At 39.3% G+C, this 16,489-nt stretch overlaps 1 long non-coding RNA gene across 1 annotated transcript in view; it reads right to left on the bottom strand.

Annotated features, from left to right (window-relative positions):
• Window positions 1-370: 370 nt before the first annotated feature.
• Gm34819 overlaps window positions 371-16,489 on the bottom strand; it is a 113,292-nt gene continuing 97,173 nt past the window's right edge. The window contains exons 2-3 of the long non-coding RNA XR_383575.3: window positions 1,142-1,176; window positions 371-545 (exon numbers count right to left, since the gene is read on the bottom strand). This is a non-coding gene — a long non-coding RNA (predicted gene, 34819). The remainder of the gene's footprint in view (window positions 546-1,141; window positions 1,177-16,489) is intronic.

Below are 16,489 nucleotides of genomic sequence, written 5' to 3'. Positions count from 1 at the left end.
ACCTTCATTAACAATGTTGGCATTTTATTGTAGTGTTGTACTTCCCTAGCTCAGCTATTCTAACATGGGTCCTATGAAGCTTTAATTGGCCATATGGAACATACAGCTTATAGAAGTACTTGTCAGGTCTACTTTAGAAACACAATCTTAGGTAAAATTCACTCCAAGGTCACCCAATGATAGGACTTTACCTAAAGATGAAGTTTCATACTCCCAAGTTCACTACACTTTCATCATCATCATCATCATCATCATCATCATCATAATCATTGTCTCTCTCTCTCTCTCTCTCTCTCTCTCTCTCTCTCTCTCTCTCTCAGCTCTATGAACAAGTATCACCTACAAATCTACTCACTTGTCACCCTGGGAGGAATCTTCCTTCACTGAATTACAAGCCTGGATGTCTGCGTGTCAAAATAGAGTCAATGTGGTGGCAACTGCACTGAATCTCTTGAGGGGGTTGTGGGGTTGTGCTGGGATCAACGGAGAGAGCAGAGCTGAGCTGCCAAATTCTGCTTCAACAATGGCAAGTCCATGGGGAATTTCTGTAGAATTAGATATATTGCTGGACGTGAATAATTAAGGATTCTGATGTGGTCAGGTAGATTAATGTCCCTCTGAAAGCTCTGGATCAATGTTGGGAAAAAATAAAAGGCATGCATAATTTAAAAAAAACCATCAGAAACTTTGCTTGACATGATGACATTACTGATATTTTTATGATCTTCTCAAATATACTCTATAACTGTTATTAATTTAGTATCGTTAATAGCTCATCTTTCACATGTCAGGCAAAAACCAAAGCTGAAAAAGTAGAACTGCTTATGCCTGGCAAAGTCCAGGAGGTAGATAAGGAAGCTCCTATGACATGAAGCCCTTGAATGCTTTCTGGGACCTCCCAGCCTAGGTCTCTGTTAGTGCATAGACACTCTCTTGCATTGCTTAACATAAACTAGAGTGGCCAATTGTGGCCCATTTCCTAGACAAATATTGCCCTGGAATTGGCTTGACTTCTTGTATGGTCAAGTGACTGGGGTACAGGGAAGAAGCAATTAGATGCTCCAATGGGTCCTACAAACATCAAGACATCAAAACATCAATAATGCCCAATATCCACAAGTTCATGAAACAGTTAACTAACCTGTGATGCAGGCCACTTCAAAAATACAGATGCCTCTGAAAAAGAAAATATATCCAGCATCAGCATTCAATGTTGATGGATTGCTTACTAGGTAGCTGGTCGTATACTAAGTAGCTTACAAACATTTCTCATTCGATTTTCACTACAACCATAAGTCTCAAAAACTTAGACTTCAGAGATCAGAAGCAATCTATATAAGGATACACAGAAGTTAATAAAAGCAGAAGCAATAACTCAAGCCAGGTCAGACTCCAGCTTATTGGCTTATTAGGTGTCTATCCTTTGGGTAGGGTCCTTGTACGTTATGTTAACCTAGATGAGCTGTTTCTCTGCACAGAAAGCACTTGGTTCATCTAGAATAAGTGTGTGGAGGGATGAAGCAGTTAGAAGTGCAAGAAACAGCCTATACCTTTTCTATAGCAATAGTCCCTATGTCCTGTAAAATTCTGCAGCATTCACTATATTCTTCAAATGCCATAGTAGGAAGGAGACCACCCTCACACAAATCAAATGGTTCTACATACCCTCACTGCCTGCTGAGAAGATCAGTCTCAGGAGTAACTACTGACAATAAAGCTGGAAGTTTAGATTTTTCTAATGATAGCAAGTGATCAAATAAATTTTTTTAAGTCCAGATATTCCAGTAAAGACTGGATTTCTCTTATAGTGCCCAGGTCAGTGAGCTTAAAATCAGCAGCTGTGGAGTTCAGAGCTCTTTCTCCTTCTCTCTCTCTCCCTCCTTCCTCACCAGCCCTGCCTCGATTTGCTTGTGCATCAAAAAGTGCAGTTGTGTGTCTTTTTCTGGTACCATGGGAAAATGTAGACAAGTGTTTACTTACCACAAACAGTACATAGCCAATGACTTGGGAAAGTTATACCCCATGAGGCTCCCTAAACAACTTGCCAGCAACTCCACTGATCAGAGGTTCTCCTCTCCCTAGTAGTTGTTGCTTTTTACATAACCTTGGAGGGAAGCCCTTAGTGTCTTGTAAAGGCTCTGGAGTTGTCTGAGACTTGACTAGCACTGTTTCCCAAAGGACCCTTTAGTGCGGTGTCCTCTTGGGGACAAACCCAAAGGTAGTCTAAAAGAAGAAAGAGACTATACGACATAGAACCAAAATACAAATACATGTATTTACTCATCTGAAATACCCAGAAAAACTTGTCTGATGGATCAAATGATTCCTTAATACAAATGAGTCAACTGAGTTACCCACGTTAATACAGGCTGAGTAAGCTAAGCCCACTGAGGCTAAATTGCTCAGCTGCCTGGGAAGGTGGTTGGCTGTCTTTTCAACACACACACACACACACACACACACACACACACACACGCACACACACACACTTACACACACACATACAGAGTCTCCTACTATTAAATTAACTAGCTATTAAATCCTCAGTCCAATAATAAATCAATAATTAATAGCCAAGGCACTTGGTTCCATTTTCCTGTATTGCATTTGCCAGTGATACAGAATGGACAGCCGTGTTCTTCTTTTCCAGACATTGAATTGCCTACTCCCACCCTCTTGAGTATGAATATGTTCCTACCTCATTTGCATCTGATTATTAGTGCATTGAAGCTACAGTCACGTATATCCTCTTTATATTCACTGGAAAATTAAATTACAAAAGTTTTTCTACGTTGCAATTTATGTTCAGGCGATTGTTTTTTTGTATTCTGGCAAATATTACGGTCTCCAGAACTTAATGAATTCATGAGCATTGATTCCCAAGGGGGGGGATGGCATGCATACTATATTAGAAAACTGAGAAGCTCAGCCTGATGTCAAAATGTTTTACTTTCTCCCACCCGAGCCTTCCATACACTTGGGAAATCGTGCAGATGCCAAGCAGCTGATGTCTGTAGGCAGCTGTCGATATTGCCTACAGAAGTGGGATGTTTGAGGGGTACCCACAGAAAGCTATGCCTTTCAATGTATCGAGTGATGGATGCTGCAGGATCTAGGTATTTTTTATGCAATCTATTACTTTAAAGGCAAGTCATTGCTCAGTGTCAGTCTTCACTCCTGGCCATTCCCCAGTTCCCGAAAGCCAGAACTACTACCTCTACCAGTAATCAGAAGTCAGAAACTTGCAGCCTACTAATTACCTTCTGTAGTTCTAGCTTTTTTATTTTTACACCAAAATTTAAATATTTGGAAATTTCATAAAACAAGGTCTGTATTTCTATTTCCTTTAAAAGATATGGAGATACTTTGTCACTGAGAGGTTGTCCAGTGTGTTAGACATTTAGGGCTGTTAAGTAATAGCAATCAGGCCTCTTTAAATATTTTTGTTTCTCAGTCTAGATGATAGATTTTTGTCACCTCTTCCTGACACAGAGCACCTACGGCCCTTAAAATTTACCCAGCAGTGAGAGTATTTAACAGATTTTCAAGATACCATAGAATTCTTCCTCTTCTTCTTCTTCTTCTTCTTCTTCTTCTTCTTCTTCTTCTTCTTCTTCTTCTTCTTCTTCTTTTCTTCTTCTTCTTCTTCTTCTTCTTCTTCTCTTCTTCTTCTTCTCTTCTTCTTCTTCTTCTTCTTCTTCTTCTTCTTCTTCTTCTTCTTCTTCTTCTTCTTCTTCTTCTTCTTCTTCTTCTCCTCCTCCTCCTCCTCCTCCTCCTCCTCCTCCTCCTCCTCCTCTTCTTCTTCTTCTTCTTCTTCTTCTTCTTCTTCTTCTTCTTCTTCTTCTTCTTCTTCTTCTTCTTCTTTCTTTTTTTTAATAAAGGCACTTTTGGTGAGCTCCTTGGTATCCACAGGATGGGAACTGATTGGCAACAGTATCAACCATGTGATTGGAAGGTCACAACTTTGAGTTTTACTACCTAACCTCTCTAGGCAGGGGAGGCAGGCTGCAAGTTGCATTAATCACAGTAGTTGGTATTTTTTTGTCACATGCTTATAGAACAAAGCTTTAACGAGAGCCCCAAATAGCAGGAACCAAGGACTTCTAGATAGCAGAACACATGGTGATTCCTAAACAGTGGAACACCTCAGGGTGTAGACAGTTGTGTCTCTTCTGTTTGTGCCTTTATTATCTGCTGCTCATCTCTACACAGGGTAATATTTCCTCAAATGGATAAATGCAATTGCCTTAGCCCTTTTGGCCATTCTAAAAAATAAATCACAAGTTTTGTGAACCCCAAATTTATAAATTCTCAGTGTGAAATATGAGCCATAATCTTAGACTTGTAACCAACAGCTGAAATAGGAATGGACTCAACAGACTGAGTTCTTATTTTCTGGGTCCTGACTTTATCAGAACTGGGTTAAATTATAGCATCCCTGGAAAAGTGCCTAGTGAAAAAAATAGTACCCACTCACTTCTATCTCCCAAAGTGAAGCATTGTGTGGACATTGAACATTGATGTAGGCAACACAGACTTATTTTTCTACTCTCTTGAACTTAGTAATACCCATTGATTGATTTAATCAGAACCTTTGAACTCAAAACCTTACATACATCAGAATCACTCTTGAATTTACATCATCTATCTAATCTCTTTGTCTTACCTCACTGAGTATTTATCCTTCTATCCTTATTCCTCCTGGACAATGCCAAGAAAAAAAATGATGTGTGGCAGAAATCCAGTGATTAAGAGAAAGGTGGTACCCTGGGGTTTGAAGAAAACACCAGGCTCAATGTAGAAAGCCAATGTGCCTTGGCATGGAAGCTTTCACAGATGGGTTCCAGAGTTCTGACTTCTTAGATCTCGCTATAAGGCTTGCTCGAGTACCAGATATCCCTTTGAGCTCATAAAAATGTGTTCGTGCATAAACGTTGGCTATCAAGTCTTTACTACCCAAGGGGCCCACTTATGAGTAAAAGTGTTTTCCTCCTAGCAACAGACTTCAGAGAAGGTTCTTGTTTAGGAGAGTTTAGAACCACCAAGAACAGTGTGATGACCCTCATGACCTCACCTTTAGCATGGCATTGGTGGATGGTTTTGATGGGTGTGTGCTTATACCTGGAAGTACAAGGTTATAGTTCCATTTGAGTGGTGGATATAGACTGCCCAAGGTTGGTAGAGAGCAGGTGCCCTGGCAGAATAGGTAATCTGACTCAGAAAAGAAAATGAGCTTCTAGGATGAGTCAGCTTTGTGCTGTGATCTTCTTCCACCTCTCCACTCAAACTTCATAGCACACCCCATTTCCTTCCAGAGAACGCTGGATGAGGCAGAGAGTATTTTGAGGATATTTTGAGAAAGAAATCTGCCAGGGCATAATTTTTTACTTGTCTCAGCCTGGTGCATTGTAGGAAAGTGTCCGTGCTGCGAGTGGGTGTCTCTGCCTCCTCCAGTCTAGCACCATCTTGACAGAAGCAGTTATTCCAGAGACAAACCCGGAGAATACTCAGCAGTGTTGGGTATGACTTCTGTGTGGTGGGAGTAAGCATCCAACCTGAGGTTATGTGAATATAAACTGTGCTTGTATCTGCAGCCCCATCCTATCAGATGATGACTAATTGCTTTCACCTAGGAAAGCAAATCCTGCTTCACGATTCCAGTGAATCCTGGTCAGGAATAGACTGTGAAGAGGTGACTGTCTCCTAATGTCATATTCTATTTGTAATGCCACATTCTTTTTTTGCTCTTGGTATTTTGCAAAGAGCTCCCATCACTTACCTCTATCTCTGGTCTAGAAGACAACTCTCTCTCTCCAATCTCTTCATTACCATTTACTTCTTCATGTTTTAACACCTGATATAATCAATAGTTCCACCAACCCCCCTATCCCATCCCCCTCCCTCCCCTACCCATCCACCTACTCCTACCTCCCGCCCTAGCATTCTCCTACACTGGTGCATCAAGCCTTCCCAGGACCAAGGGCCTCTCATCCCATTGATGTCTGACAAGGCTATCCTCTGCTACATAGCAGCTGGAGCCATAGGTCTCTCAATGGGTAATCTGGTTGGTGGTTTAGTCTCTGGGAGCTCTGGGGGGGGGGGGTCTAGTTGGTTGATATTGCTGTTCTTCCTATGGGTTGCAAACCCCTTAATCTCCTTTAGTCCTTTCTCTAACTCTTCCATTTGGGACCCCGTGCTCATTCCAATGTTTGGCTGTGAACATTTCCCTCTGTATTTATCAGGCACTAGCTTCTCTGGAGACAGATATATCAAGCTCCTGTCACCAAGCACTTCTTGGCAACTGTAATAATGTCTGAGTTTGGTGTCTGTATATGGGATGGATCCTCAGGTGGAGCAGTATCTGGATGACCTTTCCTTCAGTCTCTGCTCCATACTTTTTCTCTGTATTTCCTCCCTTGAGTATTTTGTTCCCCTTTCTAAGAAGGACTGAAGCATCCACACTTCGATCTTCCTTCTTCTTGAGCTTCATGTGGTCTATGAAATGTATCTTGGGTATTCCAAACTTTGGATTAATATCTACTTATCAGTGAGTATATACCATGTGTGTTCTTCTGTGATTGGGTTACCTCATTCAGGACGACATTTTCTAATTCCATCCATTTGGTAAGAATTTCATGAATTCACTGTTTTTAATAGCTGAGTAGTACTCTATTGTGTAAATGTACCACATTTTCTGTATCCATTCCTCTGTTGAAGGACACCTGGGTTCTTTCCAGCTCCTGGCTATTATAAATAAGGCTGCTATGAACACAGGCAGAGGAACTAGTTATAGACAATAAAATAGGAAGAAAAACTTCTGACATGTGCTTACACAGTTGTCCATTATATGAATCTATTATTCATCTTATGAAGATATTTGGCTCCAGAATCCTTCACAGGAACCAAAATATCAATATTTTAATATCAAATGCCATAGTAGTCACATATAGCTTATATACATCCCCCTATATTCTCTAGATCTTATATACTTATAGATGACTTATAGGAAACAACCCAAGACAAATGCTGTGCAAATGATTATAATACTATATTGCTTAAGGAATAATGACGTAAAATAGGCACATTAATATATGCAGTCCTCATTGTCCATAATCCCTGGCATACAACCCATTTATAACAAAGGGCTGACTATATGTATACATATAAGTGTTTGTGTGCACCTGTATTTATTCAATAGATTACTCGGTGGACACATTTCCCTGGACTTCATGATTATTTCCTCTCCATGGCAAAAATGGATATGAGATTTCTAGGGTTGTAGTAGACATGATTGACTTTCAAAGAAAGCCACGTGGAATAGATGGTGGGGCAGAATGGCTGAAGGAACACAGCTGTGTGGCAATGCTTCTACTAGTGTTCTAGGGTTGTCTCAGCCCTAACCTTTCATTAGATTACCTGCATTATAAGATAATAGTCTGGGGGGACGAGGGAGATCATTCAGCAGTTAAAAGTATTTGCCATTCTTTCAGGGGACCTGAGCTTGGATCTTAGAGCCCACGACAGGCAGCTCACTACCTTTACTTACTCCAGCTCTAGGGCATTCAATACTGCCTTCTAGCTACTACAGATACACACACACACACACACACACACACACACACACACACATGCACTTAATAAAAGTATCTTTAAAAGTAGCTATTGGCTTTAGTTTTCTGTTTTCTAATGTTTGTAGGTAGATCTAATGCTAAGGAATGTATAAATTATATCCACTTTTATAGTGAGTTTCTAATAATATTGTCTCAGTCTGAATTGCACAATAAATTCTCTCCCTTACAATTCATATATGGGAGATCTAATTTCTTATGACTAAAAATGTACCCATTTTGAGCTCTCTTCCCAGTCTGGGGATGAAAGGGAAGCCCCCCACTGCCTTGCCCAGATCTACTAATGTTTACCTTCAATTATATCTGTCCCTGTATGCCTGTGTGGAGGTGTGTGCATGAGGATGCAGTTGCCATATGTCAAAAAAGATATCGGTTCCCCTAGAACTGGACTCATAAGTGGTTATAAACTGCATGTTATGTGTGCTGGGAACTAATTCAGGTCCTCTGTAAGAGCATCCTGAACTTCTTAGCCATCTCCCCAGCTGCAATTTTGGTGCTTTAACATCCACTCAATCTGTGGCTTATGGCATCCCTGACAAACTACCAGAGAAACATGATTCCTCCTAGTTGTAGTACATGGAGAACAGTATCTGACTCTTAAGTCTCTCACTATCCTTGAGAGGTGAGCATGCTGATAAGCTGCCTGTTTGTTCCCCAATGTTGTACAGTGAGCATAGTAGGCGATTTGCTTCCCATTATTATGAGGAACACAATCCTATGGTGTCTCTTCCCCCAGGATTGGGCAGTATGCACAGTACTGGGCTGTCTCTTTCCTCCTCATTGTCAGATAATGTGCACAATAACAGGTTATCGGTTTCCTTGCCATAGAGAAGCACATTTCACTGCATTGCTTTCTATTGAGTTTTCTACAATGGAGTTTTCAAATGTGAGTTCAGCGTGATTATGGAGGCTGTTCAGATGAGAAGAATCCCCTGGCTTTCAATGAAAATGCCCTTGAGTTCTAGGCAACAGAATGTTATCATTGAAGAGAGAACTAACAATAATACTGAGCCTGACATAGTGTTACTGTGTGACATAATTAAGCTCACATGAACTCCCTGGTGTTGCTGGTGGCTTGAACTCTTTGGTAGAAAGGCTTAGAAGCTGGGCCACCTGCATTCCCATCACCAAAGGAACCTGTTTTTAATGGGGTAAGGGATAAGCATCTGCATTTTATCAGATCCTATGATGGTTATTAAGAGTACCGTAGTCCAAGAGCTATTAGATTAGTCATCTGCAAAATAAAAATGAAAGAGAGGGGAAAAGGTAGAAATTTCCCCAATCGTAGAAGTTTTATTACATTACATAATTCAGTCATCATCCAAAGATACTAGTAAAGTTTATAGGTAAGACTTTTAGGTAAGGATTATAACTGAGGTAATAGATCACTCATTGTGTGAGGAAGTAGAGGCTTTATAGTATCCATTCTATAGAGAGACACACTGAGACTAGATAGCAGAAAGAGCAAATATGAGACTAGAGAGATGGTTCAGTGTTAAAGTGCACTTGTTGTGGAAGCATGAGGACTTGAGTTCAAATCACCAGCACCCATGTGAAAAGCCAGGTGTGATCGAACTTGCCTGTCAACATAGCACTGGGGGGCAGAAACTGAATGAAAATTTCAGTTCTCTGAGAGTCAGACTAACGGCAGATAAACAGCAAGCGTGTAGGTTCTGTAAGAATTCTCAACTCAAGGTAAGAAGGCATGAGCAACATGCGATGACACCCACATCCTGGTCTAGCTTCCACATGCATGCACAGCATATGTGTATAACACACAAAGACATGGACACACATAGTATATATATTGTTATGATTTTTGTGGATTTTAAGGTACCAGGGGATCCCAGAAGCCAGCACCACTTGGAATCCTCAGGAGGCTGCATGAGACTGTCTGTTCCCACAGTTTCTCCACTATGCAATATCTATAAGTGGATGGAGAAACAAACCCAGAAAGAGTCATAAAAAATAGTCCTTTGAGGAAGTTCTTGGTTAAATAAAATCTAGGTGATACAAGAAGTACCTAATTTCTCTCTTCCATTTAGATATTTAGCAGCTACTTCCAAAGAAGGGCCTCTGTTTTTAATCATGGAGAAGACCAGCAAGAAGGTTGCAATGATTGGAATTGATAGGGAGTGTATCCCATGATACACCATGTGTTTCTTTTCTATATAGGGTAGGAGCCTTGTAAGAATCAACTGAAAAGTGTCACCTCTATACAAACCAGCCCCACCCCACTTGTGAACTTCATGGATCCTAGAAATATGTATTCTTCCTTCACATATAGACACAGCAGTAAAATGGAACCTGGGACATGATGAGGCGGCCTTGGGCAGAAAAGCCACTGTGCTGACACTGTGGCATCTAGGTAAATTAGACCCAGCACTATGAAAGAGATAAATCTATCTTTTTTCTCTCTTTGACTCTTGCTGTGCCTGAAGCTGCTTCTAAAGTGCCCACAACATCAAAGAGTGAAATAAATAGTGAGGTGGGATTGTTATGTTCAATAATCTCTGAGAAGAAAATGAGGGAACAATAATTAGGCCAAAATAAACTTAGAGACTATCACATACAGACCATAAGATCTGTACTGTTGCAATCAACAGTTTGAAAATGTGACCCTCAGCATTACAATAGCCCAAACAAGAATGTGGTAAAACACATGGTTACAGAAAACAATGTGTATGTAATAGGAGAAATCAATTTTCAAAGAATGCTGGTTTTAAGAGGAAAAGCAGAGCTCAGCTTTTCCTGATGATGAAGCCGACAGGAATTCCTCCCATGGGTCTTCTAGAAGAAGACAGGGTGTTGTAAAGGAAGCATTCTTGGCAATATCCCTACGGTGACATTTGTGGGACTATTAATCTAAGCCTCTCACTGGCTCAGTGCCAAAGCACACTATATATAGAAAAGGCAAAGTGGTCTGGAAAGAAGTGGTTTTCAGGGATGTTCTAAAAAAAGGGTAACATTTAGGGTTCACAGAGTAGACTCTTTAATTTAGTGGGTAGGAGCCCTGTAAGAATCGACTGAAAAGTGTCACTTCTATAGGCACACTAAGGACTCTAGAGATGGCTCAGATGGTAGTGAGTTTGTCTTTGAAAGCATATAGACTTGAATTTTCTACCTTAAAGCATGGTTTGGTTTGCTTTTGCTTAATTTTATTTTGTTATTGTTGTTTTGTTTTTCTTTATACAAGTTTATCTGGGTGTGGTGGCATGTACTTATAATCCAACTGCCAGAGAAATGGAGACAGGCAAATCATTAGGGCTTGCTGGCTAGCCAGCCTAGTCTATTTGGCAAGTTTCAGACCAGTAAGAGACTCTAAAGCTGGAAAAAGTAAGAAAAGAGGTTAATGATACCCTTAGGATGCCTCTAAGTCTGTCCTTTGCACCACCTCTCCCCTAGTTTAAAATAAAATAAATTAAAAGAAATATTCCTATACTTTTATAATTACAGGCTTCTAGTCAATCCATGACCCTTACAGGTCATAAGAAAAGAGGCACTGCTGTTTGTCTTTTCTGGAGAAGACATGAAGTAGCTACACACTCAGAGAAATAATATAAGAATTATATCAAAGTCCAACTTGATAAACAAATTATTTTATTGAGGTTATTATAAGATTACAGATTAAGGATTACTTATAGCACCTTACTCAAAAGCAGATGCATTGCCATGAAGCCCATCTCAGATGCATCTTTAGAGCTTCTTGGCTTGAAGAGAGCTCATGTTGTGAGAGAGTCTCTTCTTCCAGCTGTCTTTACCTGAGTGTATAACCTTAGGAAAGGGAACCTGATGAATCTCACAAAGTTTCAGGAACTTCCTGAAACTTGTAAGTGATTGATGACCTGAACCTTATTTTATTCATGCTCTGTGTCTTGCACAGCCTTCCTCCAGGTTGTAATGTTTCATTTTCGAGGAAAATGACATCTACTAGACACCACAAATGGGAATGGTTTGCTTCTGTGGTTAGGGTGATGATTCCAGGAAGCCATCTGAAATGCTGCTGAACTGATAGATTAGGCCCTGGATTTCCTGTCATTAGTTTGTAAGTCCTTTACATTGTTTTCCTTTGGAAGCCTGGCTAACTAGTTGGAAAAAAAACGGAATAATATATAGAGAATCTCTATAGAATATACTTATCTTTCTTTATTCTTCCCACTAAGGGCAATGACTGTCCCTGCACGAATGCAATAAGACCAGAAAGAATCTAGGGAATGCCTCAGTTGACAGGTGATTACTGTGGAAGCATGAAGACCTATGTTTGCATCCGTAATACCCACGTAAAAGCCAGGTAATGCAGTGTGCACCTATAATCTCATGTCTGGGGTAAAGGAGACGGAGGATATCTGTGGCTAGCTTGCCAGCTGGTTTAGCCTAGCCAGTGAGCTCCAGGTACAATTTGAGACCCTATCTCAAAGTAATAAAATGGTGAAATACCTGAAAAAGGCATTCAATGTAAACTTCTGGCCTCCATACATACACAAGTACATATGCACATGCACCTCTCTAAACACATGTGGACATGCATGAAAATGTGTGTGCATGCAAGTATCCTTGGAGCCAGTGTCACAAAGGAACACTGTAGATAAATCTTAAATAAAATTCTGAAAAATGTTTGATTAATTTACAAAGTAGAAAAGTAAAACAGAGACCTAAAAATACAGTAAGAGTTAGAAAAAAATTAAATTATACAAAGAAGAGTTAACATAAAATAATTACAATAATGCAAAGATTTAAACATATAAATAGAAGGCAGAAGTTGGCAACAAGTACTAAATTACTTTCCAAACATGCTCTATTTATAAAAATCTCAAATATAACTACACAGGTAAGTAGAATGTAAAAGAATGAGGAAAATATATTACAGCAACTTTAATTGAATGACAGAAGGGGTGGATATTAGCATCCAACTAGAATTCCAAGTAAGGAAAGTATCAGAGACAGGGAGAGACACTAGTAAATGAGAGGCCAGCCCTATAGATCTGTGACCTGACTACAAAGGTTTAGAACATGTGAAACAAAAGCTTCTAGAAGAAAAAAAGCAGAAATAAGCTGACCCACAATTACACTTTACAGCTTAAATATCCTTCTCATAACAATTCATATAAAGACTGGGTTTAAAAAAAAAAGTAGCAAGGGAATAGAAGAATTATCATTAACCAAAGGAACTAAATCAGCATTTGTGTAACATTCCACCCAATATCATTAGGACATGCATGCTCTTCCAGTCTCATGAAGCATAGACTAACATTCAGCCTTGACCAAACTACCTGAACTAAAGCTTAAGGAAAGGCCTATTTTGGATCATGGCTTCTGATTTCAGCCTCCTGCCATTGGCTGTTTGGCTGTGTTGACACTGACCCCATGGTGATGCAGAATGTCAAGACAGCAAGAGCATATGCTGGGGGACTGTGTTTACTTCATGACAGACAGAGCAAAGAAGGGACAGGAACAAGGTCCGACTTTAAAGGCACACCACCAATAACTCTCTCTCTTTGAGGCCTTGCCTCCTTAAGCTTTGAGAATCTTCCAAAAGTAATATCAGCCTCTAAGGACCAAGTATTCAACACATGAGCCTTTGGGGCCCATTTCCCATTTAAACCATGACAAAAACTAAAAGAATTACAATCATAAATAATATGTGCCCTTGACAAAATGGAATCAAACTGGAAATTGAGAGCGAGAAGATAATTAAAAACTGTCCAGCACTTGGAATTGTAACAATACTCCACTAATACCCATGTTCCAAACAGGAACTTTCAAGAGAAATTAAAAGTAACTAAATAAGATGAAGACAGAATATATCAGAATTTGTAGCACATGGATAAACCAATGCTGTAAAGAAATGTATAGCATTAAAAACACATGTTAACAAAGAAGGACAGTCTCAAGTTAATCATCTTAAATGCCTACTTGAACAACTCAGGGAGTAAAATGTGAAATAAATATAAAGTAAGACAACAGAGAAATAACAAACAAGAGAGATCAAAATTTAAAACAAAATGTGAGGATATCAATAAAATAATCAATGGATCCTTGGGGAAAATAAATAAAATTGGTAAAGGTATCTAGGTGGACAAATGTAAAACTCAAAATGTCAATATTAGGAAGTAAATATAAGGTACTACCACAGAGCCTACAAACATCAGGAAGGAAGGAGAAAATGATATACAAGTGGGGACACCAGCCAAGGGGGGACATCAGCTCGAGCACTTGAGTGAAAAAGACTAGGTCTGCAGAAAATATAAGTATTTTTATCCAATATGAAATTAGAGTCTTGAATATTACATAACTATTACAGAAACTTAATTAAAGGTTTAAAAATTCCTAAAACTATACCAACGATGCTATTAGAAAGTTACACAAACCATTTAAGAAAGAACAAATCAAAACTATAGGAGATAAAAGAGGATTGATTCATTGCTACCTTGAACTAAAAAAAACAAACAAACAGAGTAAAAGGAAAAAAGTCAATACACAAGGAAGGTAGAAAGAGATCTTGGTTCTGAGACTCCGCAGAAAGTTGTCTGCACAGGCAAGAGTGTGGACTACAGAAGCTAACAGCTTCTGGGACAGGCGAGAGCCACAGAGCTTCTGAGGCAGCTCTGTTTTCAGGCTCCATACATCTGGCCACCTTCGTGGCCAGAGGACAGGTGTCCGCCTGGCCCAGGAAGCAATGCTGGAGATAGAAACCCTAGGAAAGAAATCTGGAACCATAGATGCCAGCATCAGCAACAGAATACAAGAGATGGAAGAGAGAATCTCAGGTGCAGAAGATTCCATAGAGAACATCGGCACAACAATCAAAGAAAATACAAAATCCAAAAAGATCCTAATTCAAAACATCCAGGAAATCCAGGACACAATGAGAAGACCAAACCTAAGGATAAAAGGAGTGAATGAGAATGAAGATTTTCAACTCAAATGACCAGCAAATATCTTCAACAAAATTATTGAAGAAAACTTCCCAAATCTAAAGAAAGAGATGCCCATGAACATACAAGAAGCCTACAGAACTCCAAAAACTGGACCAGAAAAGAAATTCCTCCCGACACATAATAATCAGAACAACAAATGCACTAAATAAAGATAGAATACTAAAAGCAGTAAGGGAAAAAGGTCAAGTAACATATAAAGGCAGGCCTATCAGAATTACACCAGATTTTTCACCAGAGAGTATGAAAGCCAGAAGAGCCTTGACAGATGTTATACATACACTAAGAGAAAACAAATTCCAGCCCAGGCTACTATAAACAGCAAAACTCTCCATTACCATAGATGGAGAAACCAAAGTATTCCACGACAAAACCAAATTCACACATTATCTTACCACGAATCCAGCCCTTCAAAGGATAATAACAGAAAAAAACCAATACAAGGACGGGAACCACGCCATAGAAAAAGCAAGAAGGTAATCCCTCAACAAACCTAAAAGAAGACAGCCACAAGAACAGAATGCCAGCTTTAACAACAAAAATAAGATGAAGCAACAATTACTTTTCCTTAATATCTCTTAATATCAATGGACTCAACTCCCCAATAAAAAGACATAGACTAACAAACTGGCTACACAAACAAGACCCAACATTTTGCTGCTTACAGGAAACTCATCTCAGAGAAAAAGACAGACACTACCTCAGAGTGAAAAGCTGGAAAACAATTTTCCAAGCAAATGGTATGAAGAAACAAGCTAGAGTAGCCATTCTAATATCTAACAAAATCGACTTCCAACCGAAAATAATCAAAAAAGACAAGGAGGGGCACTTCATACTCATCAAAGGTAAAATCCTACAAGAGGAACTCTCAATTCTGAATATCTATGCTCCAAATACAAGGGCAGATACATTCATTAAAGAAACTTTAGTAAAGCTCAAAGCACACATTGCACCTCACACAATAATAGTGGGAGACTTCAACACACCAATTTCACCAAAGGACAGATCTTGGAAACAGAAACTAAACAGGGACACAGTGAAACTAACAGAAGTGATGAAACAAATGGACTTCACAGATATCTACAGAACATTTTATCCTAAAACAATAGGATATACCTACTTCTCAGCACCTCATGGTACCTTCTCAAAAATTGACCACATAATTGGTCACAATACAAGCCTCAACATATACAAAAATATTGAAATTGTCCCATGCATCCTATCAGATCACCATGGACTAAAGCTGATCTTCAACAACAAAATAATAGAAAGCCAACATTCACGTGAAAACTGAACAACACTCTTCTCAATGATACCTTGGTCAAGGAAGGAATAAAGAAAGAAATTAAGGACTTTTTGGAGTTTAATGAAAATGAAGCCACAATATACACAAACTTATGGGGCACAATGAAAGCATTTATAAGAGGAAAACTCATAGCTTTGAGCGCCTCCAAAAAGAAACTAGAGAGAGCACACATTAGCAGCTTGACAACACACCTAAAACTCTAGAAGAAAAGGAAGCAAATTCACCCAAGAGGAGTAGAAGGCAGGAAATAATCAAACTCAGGTGTGAAATCAACCAAGTGAAAACAAGAAGAACTATTCAAAGAATCAACCAATCAAGGAGCTGGTTCTTTGAGAAAATCAACAAGATAGATAAACACTTAGCCAGACTCACTAAAGGGCACAGGGAAAGCATCCTAATTAACAAAATCAGAAATGAAAAGGGAAACATAACAACAGATCCTGAAGAAATCCAAAACACCATCAGATCCTTCTACAAAAGGCTATACTCAACAAAACTGGAAAACCTGGATGAAATGGACAAGTTTCTAGACAGATACCAGGTACCAAAGCTAAATCAAGATCAGGTTAATGATCTAAACAGTCCTATATCCCCTAAAGAATTAGAAGCAGTCATTAATA

Source organism: Mus musculus, chromosome 14 (genome assembly GCF_000001635.26).
Source record: "Mus musculus strain C57BL/6J chromosome 14, GRCm38.p6 C57BL/6J".
NCBI classification, from domain to species: domain Eukaryota; kingdom Metazoa; phylum Chordata; class Mammalia; order Rodentia; family Muridae; genus Mus; species Mus musculus.
Note: the sequence above shows the minus strand (reverse complement) of the source record. Positions and strands in the feature narration are given on the sequence as shown.